Genomic DNA, 8,898 nt, shown 5'->3' with positions numbered 1-8,898 from the left:
CTTTCCAGAAAACTCAACAGATAGACACTCAGCACTACAAATAGGGCTCGAAATGGACATGAAAATCCAATTCAACCAGATTTCCATTAAGAAGCTAGTTAGCAAAATTAGATCACCCAAACATGAATGTAATTCACATTTACATGTTATTTTAATGTTAAAACTAATTTTAAAATTCATTTGTTGGTGGGGCATCTGACTGGCTCAGCCTATAGGGTATGAAACTCTTTTTTTTGTTTGTTTGTTTTTTAAAGATTTATTTGTTTATTTGAGAAAGAGAAAGAGAAGGAGCAAGAGCACAGGAGGAGAGTCCGAGAGAGTCTGAAGCGTACTCTGCACTGAGCACAGAGCTGGACAACTGGCTTGAACCCAGGACACTGAGATCATTACTCTGGCTGAAACTGAGTCAGATACTTTATCAACCACACCCAACCAGGCACCCAAACAGCATGCAACTCTTGATCTCAGGGTCATGAATTCAAGCCCCATGTCAGGTAAGAAAACTAGTTAAAAAGTCTTTTTTTTTTTTTTTTTTGAACTCAGAAAAACATAATTCATATGATATTACATATAGTGTCACAGGAGTGTTCCTGGGGCAAACTTTAGTCAGGTTCCTCTAAGCCCTTCTCAACTATGACTGGACCTTGGTCCCATGCCTTGCCAGGCCTGTGTAGCCCAGTTTTAGCAGAAATTCTGTTAAGTCAGGTCAGAAAGAATCCCCATATGCGATCTCTCTAACCTCCCTTAGCAAGAATCTTGTTAGGTCCGTTTAGCAAGAATTCTAACTTTCCATCCAGTGACTCTCAAGATGGTTCTTGCACATAAATCCTCTCTTGTCCTTCTTCCACCTGGAGTCAAAGCCAATTTCTCTCCCACCTTGCAACAGTCTTGGCACCGACTGCAATCGTCATGAGTTGTCTTCCATACAAGTTATCACAGGTGTCAGAACAAAATTTTTTTTTTATAGATGTTAAAATCTGTAAATTACAAATATAGAGGCTGAATGTTTCTGGAAAAAGTATTAGGTGCATTTTTACAATGATAATACAGTCCAGATGAGAGTAGAAATATTAAGATGACAATTATATTTAGTGAGCATTCAAAATTAATGAAGCTGATCTGTGTGAACCAGGGTAGATGTGACTAGAGCTCATTGGCAGAGGAGGGCAGTGGGCGACAGGAAATACTTGACCGCATTCTACTCAGTAAATATGTGATTAAAGAATGGGGGGTAACTGTAAAGCATCTGTGCTCTTTAAATCTTAGCATGATTAATAATTTGCACAAATATTTAAAATTTGAAGGGTAAAATATTTTAGATTTTCTATCACCTCTTTGTTCATTCTCAGTACTTTTTATTCTCACCTCTTTTTATTTTCAGTACTTTTATATGCTATTTTTAAGGTACCTTCAATTATGCTATCTTCCCCCCACAGAACTAAAAAAAATTGTTACAATTTGAACTTTTGAATGAGTTCATTAATGTATTTCTCTGTATTGACAAATTTATTATAATCCATAAATAACAGACCAATTTGGAAAATTCTTAAGAGTATACCTGGATATCGTTTATCTGAAAAGAAAATGCTTTTCCTGTATTCTAAAAGGAATGCATTTTATAAAAGTGGGCAATATATACCATATTCAATAAGTTTCATCCCCTAAATGAGTGGATTTTAAATATTTCCTTCAATCTTAAATGAGGATAAATTGAGCAGAGTAAAAATAGTGTTCTACAGAAGGAGTGGAGAGAGTTATAAGTAGGTAAATGTGGAAAATTATTTTGAGGTAGAATGAATAGGAATGCATCATATTTTGTTAACATTTTAAGAAAGATGAAACATACTAGAAAGAATGCCAGAGCAAGAGTGAGAGCTGGAGTAGGAGCAGGAGAGGGAGAGGAAAGGGGAAGGAAGAGACAGAAGAGGAAGAAGATAAGGAAGGAGGGAAGAGAATGACAAAAAAAGACAGAAAACATGTTTAGGTTATTGATGACATAAAATGTATTGGTGTATACTTTGTTGGTTGCAAGCTGCAAAAGCTTTATTTGAATTAATTTATTTTTCCTGGAGACAATGTACAGAAACAAATGCAGATTGAAAGAAACAGAAGAATCAAGGAATTGAATACTGTTTCTCATGACTGATCCTGACTTTACTAATTTTTCGTTTTCTTGTGAAGTTTTCCAGGAGGCCTGCTTTTGGGCCAAGTGCCTGTTCTGGACTAATGAATCAGTAGGTCCAGGGGAAGGGAATAATGGTTTGATCCATCTGATCATATGTGTACTTCTGTATATAGGTGGGGAATTTTTATCTTCAAAAGGCCACCTCCTAGTCAAAAGTCAATCCTTACTATAGCATGGGAATCATCAGTTCTGGATGGAAAATTCCAGAAAATCTTGCCTAAGAAGTGGGATCTGAACTGCATTTAGAAGGAGCAAATAACAAGTTCAACTCAATATGTATCGAAAACTTATTAAATTCGAGTTACTACGCTACAGTGCTGTGAAGCATACAGAAGTGAATAAAATACAGTTTTTTTCAATACAGGGATTTACAATCTAATGAGAGAGACCAACATATACACATAAGATGCTGTGAAAGTTTTCTTGACATTATTAAATTAATCCTGAGAGATACTAGGATGTCAGACATTCTTAAAAGGTTTAGACATTATAACATAAGCAATAATGGCTTGGGACAAGTTAGCTGGATAAAAGTCAGCCCATTGAGGATGGACTTAGTTTTGATAAAGTTTCTATTCACAGTTATTGACTACATATGGAACCAGGAAAAGACAAGCCTCAGAGGATATAGAGATAAAACATTTGGTACAACTTCATCCAGGAATTTGATATCTATTGAAGGCTATGGACTCATTTAAATTCATCTGAATCCATATTTTGCAAGACTACTAAATCAAGAGTGGTATAAATCACAGATGGTTTGTAAAAAGAACATTCACGTGCATAGCGCTCATGTGGTCGGCCTATTTCCCTTACAATACCTCTCTTAAGTAGATCCTATAGGGATCGCCATTTGCAAATGAGAGAACTCATGTGCGAAAAAGTTAAGAAACTTGTTCCACAGGATAAGTAGGAAATCAGTATTTAAACTAGACCAGTGTGACTCTGGAGTCTATACTCTCAAGTGAAAACAGGAAGACACCAATAAACATGGAAAGCAGAGAAGAGACCTGTTCTGGAACTTTCAGGAAAGTATTTCGTAAAAGGTTTCAATTAGAAACAAGTACGGTGTGAATAAATGAGTGAGAAAGTTAGCAAAGGAGAAAGTTGAGGTCAGATCAAATAACTGTGGGTTTGTGGAGTATTTTTTAGTGATCAAATGGTCCAATATTTGGCCCTGAAAGTAGGTTGTTGGAGAGGTATCTTTTATTTATTTATTTATTATTTAAAAAAATTTTTTTTTAATTTTCAGCATAACAGTATTCATTATCTTTTGCACCACACCCAGTGCTCCATGCAATCCGTGCCCTCTATGATACCCACCACATGGTACCCCTACCTCCCACCCCCCACCCCTTCAAAACCCTCAGATTGTTTTTCAGAATCCATAGTCTCTCATGGTTCATCTCCCCTTCCAATTTCCCGCAACTCCCTTCTCCTCTCTTTCTCCCTATGTCCTCCATGCTATTTGTTATGCTCCTGAGTGTGGCTGGGAGATAGAATTGGGGAGCTGGTTAAACTCAACCAGCTGGTTGAACTCAACCAACTGAGCTACCCAGTACTCCAAGAGATGCCATTTAAATAAGAATGCTATTTTCTTGATTTTTCTATTTTGGTTAGAATTATACAAAATGATGTCTAGAGAGGGATGATAAATTTTGATGCTACCATCCACAAATCACCTTTATTGTGGGTCTTTCTTTCTAACCCATTGCACCTAACAAAGTGCATGGAACCTAACACAACTGCAACATCCTTGACTCATCCTTCTCATAAGCCCTATGACAGATGTCACTGGCTCAGCTTCAAAATTTCTTTTTTAGTCCATCTCCTTAACTGCATTCCGAGTGTCAGTGTGACAACAAACTAGTTCAAACCAGTGATATATTCTATTTCAAAATACTGAAAGTGGGGCGCCTGGGTGGCTCAGTGGGTTAAGCCGCTGCCTTCGGCTCGGGTCATGATCTCAGAGTCCTGGGATCGAGTCCCGCATCGGGCTCTCTGCTCGGCAGAGAGCCTGCTTCTCTCTCTCTCTCTCTGCCTACTTGTGATCTCTGTCTGTCAAATAAATAAATAAAAATCTTTAAAAAAAATAGTGAAAGAATCTAAGTGGTCTTATTGATCAAGAATGCTCTAATTTCAATGATCATAAGATACTAACCCAACATAGTTTCCAAGTAAAACCTATGTTAAAAATCGTTTGCTAATCCCACCCATAAAGTCTGATTCCTCAAATTGAATTAAATGGACCTATATGACTGGGCTGCTGACCACCTTTCCTTCCTGGTCCTCCTCTACTCAACTTCAGCTCTTTTACCCACTTTGGTTTCAAGTTATCTTTGCCCCTCACTTTCAGAATTTTGTGTATGCTTGTCTACTTAAAGTATCTTCTTAAATACTAGCCCTTTCCCAATTTAACTCTGAGCTTACAAATCAAATCCTTAGGTAAGCCTCTCCTTCTTCCTCTTAGACTGATTTCTAATTGCTTCTATGATTATTCCTACTACAGCACCTTTTTTTTTTAAATTTATTTATTCACAAGAGACAGAGAGAGAGAGACAGGGGCAGAGGGAGAAGCAGGCTTCCTGCAGAGCAGGGAACCCAGTGGGGACTTGATCCCTGGATTCTGGGCTCATGACCTGAGCTGAAGGCAGATGCTCAACCGTGTTTTTTTAACTGTGTTATTATTGTTATTATTATTTATTTTTAACACCTACAGAGAAGTTGCACACATACTATATTATTTATTCAGTTTTATTTGTTGTTGACATTTTACCCAACTTGTTTTATCACTTGTTCTTCCTCTCAATCTGTAAATAAACACAGTATGTAATAATGTATGTATATACGCACATACAAATGCACATATATAATGGCATATCTAATAATATATTACATGTACTATATCTTGATATAAAATAAACCATTATGCATGTGTATGTTATTAAATATAGCATATACAATGTGTATAGATACACTGAATACAGTTATTTATATTTTACTAGCATATATACTATATGTATATATCCATATATAGCTATATATATCCATATATATCTATATATATCCATAGTATATGTCCATATACTATGCACAGTATATATGGACTATATAATTGTATATATAATATATAATAGTATGTCCATATACTATGTCCATATACTATGGATATACTATTATATATTATATATACAATTATATAGTCCATATATACTGTGCATATATACACAGTAACACACAATATACAGAGTATGTGTACATATATGGCATATACATTGAAATATATATGTGTAGATGTATGCATGTGCGTGTGTGTGTGTGTGTGTGTGTGTATAATTGGTTCTGTTTTCTAGAGAATGCTAATACATCCAACATACATAGACACACATAATGTCACTGTGTTTCCTTAATCATTAATCTTGGTGTTAATTATCAAAGTGTACTTTCATAAGAATTATGTACATCATTCTTTTCATTCTTTTTTATAATATCCTTTCAGGATCTTATCCATTCATCCTATAAATCTGATTTGAAACTGTTACTTCTTCATGAAAAAATATTTTTTATTTTCCTTCACTAGCTGTGATTCATATGTATTCTATTAATCTGAAATTGCAAAATCATACTTCCTGAAAACTTTTCAACATATATACACTTAGAAGTGTTTTTTATTTGCTGTTGAACTCCCATTAGAAATGTGTACTACAAAAAAAGAAAAAAAGAAGAAAGAAATTTGTACTCCAAAGATCATTCATGCACATCACTATACTAGGACACATTGTTTTGTTCTTCTACAATGTTTAAAGACATAATGTGCTGAGAATTTCTTGTATTTTGAAGTCCTGTTATAATACAAATTAGATGATCAAATTTTGCTCTCTCCAGCTAGTATTTTCCAGTTAAAACTTCTCTTTGCGGGCAAAGGTAAATAATAATTTTTGGTTATTGCTTGAACTTCTGTTATCATATTTATTTACTTTAGTCCCCTCAACATACATGACTTAGGTTAGCATAAGTAGCTCACTTCCATACACACACTGAAACACTTGTCATCTGGGTAGTCTGGAGAATACAATGATTAATTTGATATCTCAATCTTCTTCGGAATGGGAAACATGTACTAAAAGTACATGAAAGTACTGGTAAGCCATAAAAAGTTATGCTCCGGACATCTTGCTTTATCCTTTATTTAATGGAAATCTTAAACTTGTCTGTACCTTAGGCTCATTTCTATCACACTAACAGACATATAGTATGCTTTTGTGCATCTAAAGTTCACTTAAAAAATAAATGTGCGATTACTACTAAGAAAATTGTTTTAAGTAAGATAATGGGTCTTGAGCTAAATTGTGAAGTGTAAGTAAGAATTTGATTCACAGAGCATGGGTCAGGGGAGGTCACTGAAGGCACAAGAAAAAGGTTGTTTTCATTCAAATGCATGAAAGTGAGGGAACAAGCTACACATGTAAAACAGCAAATTAAGCCTTATTATCACCCACAACGTTGACCTTGCACTTTTCAAACCATTTAAGTCGACAATTCAAATAAGTGTTGGTTTTGTTTTTCTGTATAACTTACTTCATTATGCCTGACTCTGGTCAATTTTAACCTCCTATTTCTTTGCATTCATGATCTTTACCTTTGCAGAAAGATCCTCCCACCACATACTTAGAAAAGGAAAGAAGTGCAATAATACAAAAGAAAGATACTCTTTGTATTGTGTGCTTATGCACTGCATGTTTATTAGAGCTATAAAAGGATCCAAGATTCCCAGTAAATTTATAATTTTTCTAGCATTTATCTTCTCTATACTTAATGCAACACAATGTTCTTCTTGTACATTGTCTCCTATGGTTTTTGTTTACATTAGGTATTTCACGGAGTAATCCATCCCAGAAGAACCCAGCTACTTCTTTCCCACAAACTTTGGCAACAATTGCTCCACATTTCCTAATTTTAACTTTTTGTTGTTTTGTTTTTTCAAAACTCCTCCAAAAGTCATGATCTAGATTCAAAAGGGGGCATTGGGAAGTCTTCACCAGCATGGCAAGATGGTTTCCAACAGTTTTGCTACTTCTGAAGATAATTTTTTGCATAGATGATGCCTTAGTGGTATAAATAACTGTCCAAATGTAACTCAGATATATTCCCTGAAACTCCATAGCATATTTTTATCATGAGACAGGAAAGAAGAAAAAACACAAATTATTACATTTATTGGGAATGAATTGTTATAGCTTTTTAAAAGTATCCTTATATTCACATGAGAAAAAGTGTCAAAGGACACTAAGCTAGTATGTTGAGCTTGAATCAACTTAATTCTTTTCGGTTACACTATAGTTTCCTTCATTTCCCCTTGCAAGTTTATAAAATCTTAGGTTATATTTTTCACTTGCATATTATTATAAGGATACCACAAGTTTCCTGACCTCCATCTCTAGAGATGGAATTGAGTTAGCAGATTAAATTGTAAAAAGGCTGTATTGGGTCAAAATAAGAATAGGCTTAATAATTGAAAATCTGATTAACTATTGTGACAAGTTATTGAACAAAGATGGAGAATTTTTGTCCGTAGGCAGGCAATTGAAAAAAAAATAATATTCATTTTTGAAAAGAAGCAGAGAATCTATCATTTTCTTTTAAGATTTTGGATTTTACATCTATGTAAACCTATTTATCTTAATTCATGAGAGAGACAGAGCATAGTAATAGAGAATACAGAATTTAGAACCAGACTTGTAGGGTTCAATTCTTGGTTCTACCACTTAATAACTTTGCTATCTTGGTGAGTCCTTTGCCACAGCTTCTTCAAATATGGCTCTGATATAAAATGTGGACAATTACTATACCTGCCACATAATGTTTTACTATCATCCAGTTAAATTTGTGAAGAATGCAAAATAGTACCAACAAATACTAAGCATTTCATAAGATTTATAATTTATATAGAATTTATAAATCTGGTCTATTCATCAAATAGAAACAATGAACACGGTCATGGTTCAAAAGAGAAAAATTTAAAAATTCAGTGGCTGTAAAAAATTCATAGGTGTTTTACTTTTGAAATCTTCCATATTTGAGAATGCTCTCACTTACTTAATTTTAAGAAAATGTATTGTGTTCATATATATTAAGCTATAATTTTTTTCTCTAGGAAAATTGTAGGTGTTGATCCATTGCTATTTGGTGTTGAACGTTGATAGCAAGAAGCTTACAGAGAGCTGTGGTTTTCTGCTGGTTCATGAATTAACTAGCTTCACTGAGATGTCCTAAACATAAAGATCTCCAATCAAATTCAATGATATGGAGAAAAAAAAAATCTGCTCTTCTGTAGATATTAAATAAGTAATAATGAATATTAGTATTAAAGAAGAGGACTACATGGTGTTTTAGTGCATATAGCCAGAAGAAATAATCTATATAGTGCTAATGCCAATATTTCGTTTTTTTTTTTTTTTTAATTTAACAATGGTCTTAGTGGCAACAAGTGACTAAAAGCTTTGTGAAAGAATTGTGTTTATCTTGTTTTCATTTCTTCTTCTGTAATAGGGGTGGTGCATGGTTAATGGACATCATTACATGAATATGTGTTGACTTAATGAAAAAAAATATGACTACTCTTTTTTTCTCAATACTTTCTTATTATTTGGCCTATTTCTAAAATCAATGAATTCTAATTTTTTAGAATAGCTTTATGTTTACTGAAATATTGA

Source organism: Mustela putorius, unplaced genomic scaffold, assembly GCF_011764305.1.
Source record: "Mustela putorius furo isolate JIRA1106 unplaced genomic scaffold, ASM1176430v1.1 tig00000589_pilon_pilon_pilon, whole genome shotgun sequence".
Classification (NCBI taxonomy): Eukaryota; Metazoa; Chordata; class Mammalia; order Carnivora; family Mustelidae; genus Mustela; species Mustela putorius.
The sequence above is the reverse complement of the archived record's forward strand: the minus strand, read 5'-3'. Positions refer to the sequence as shown.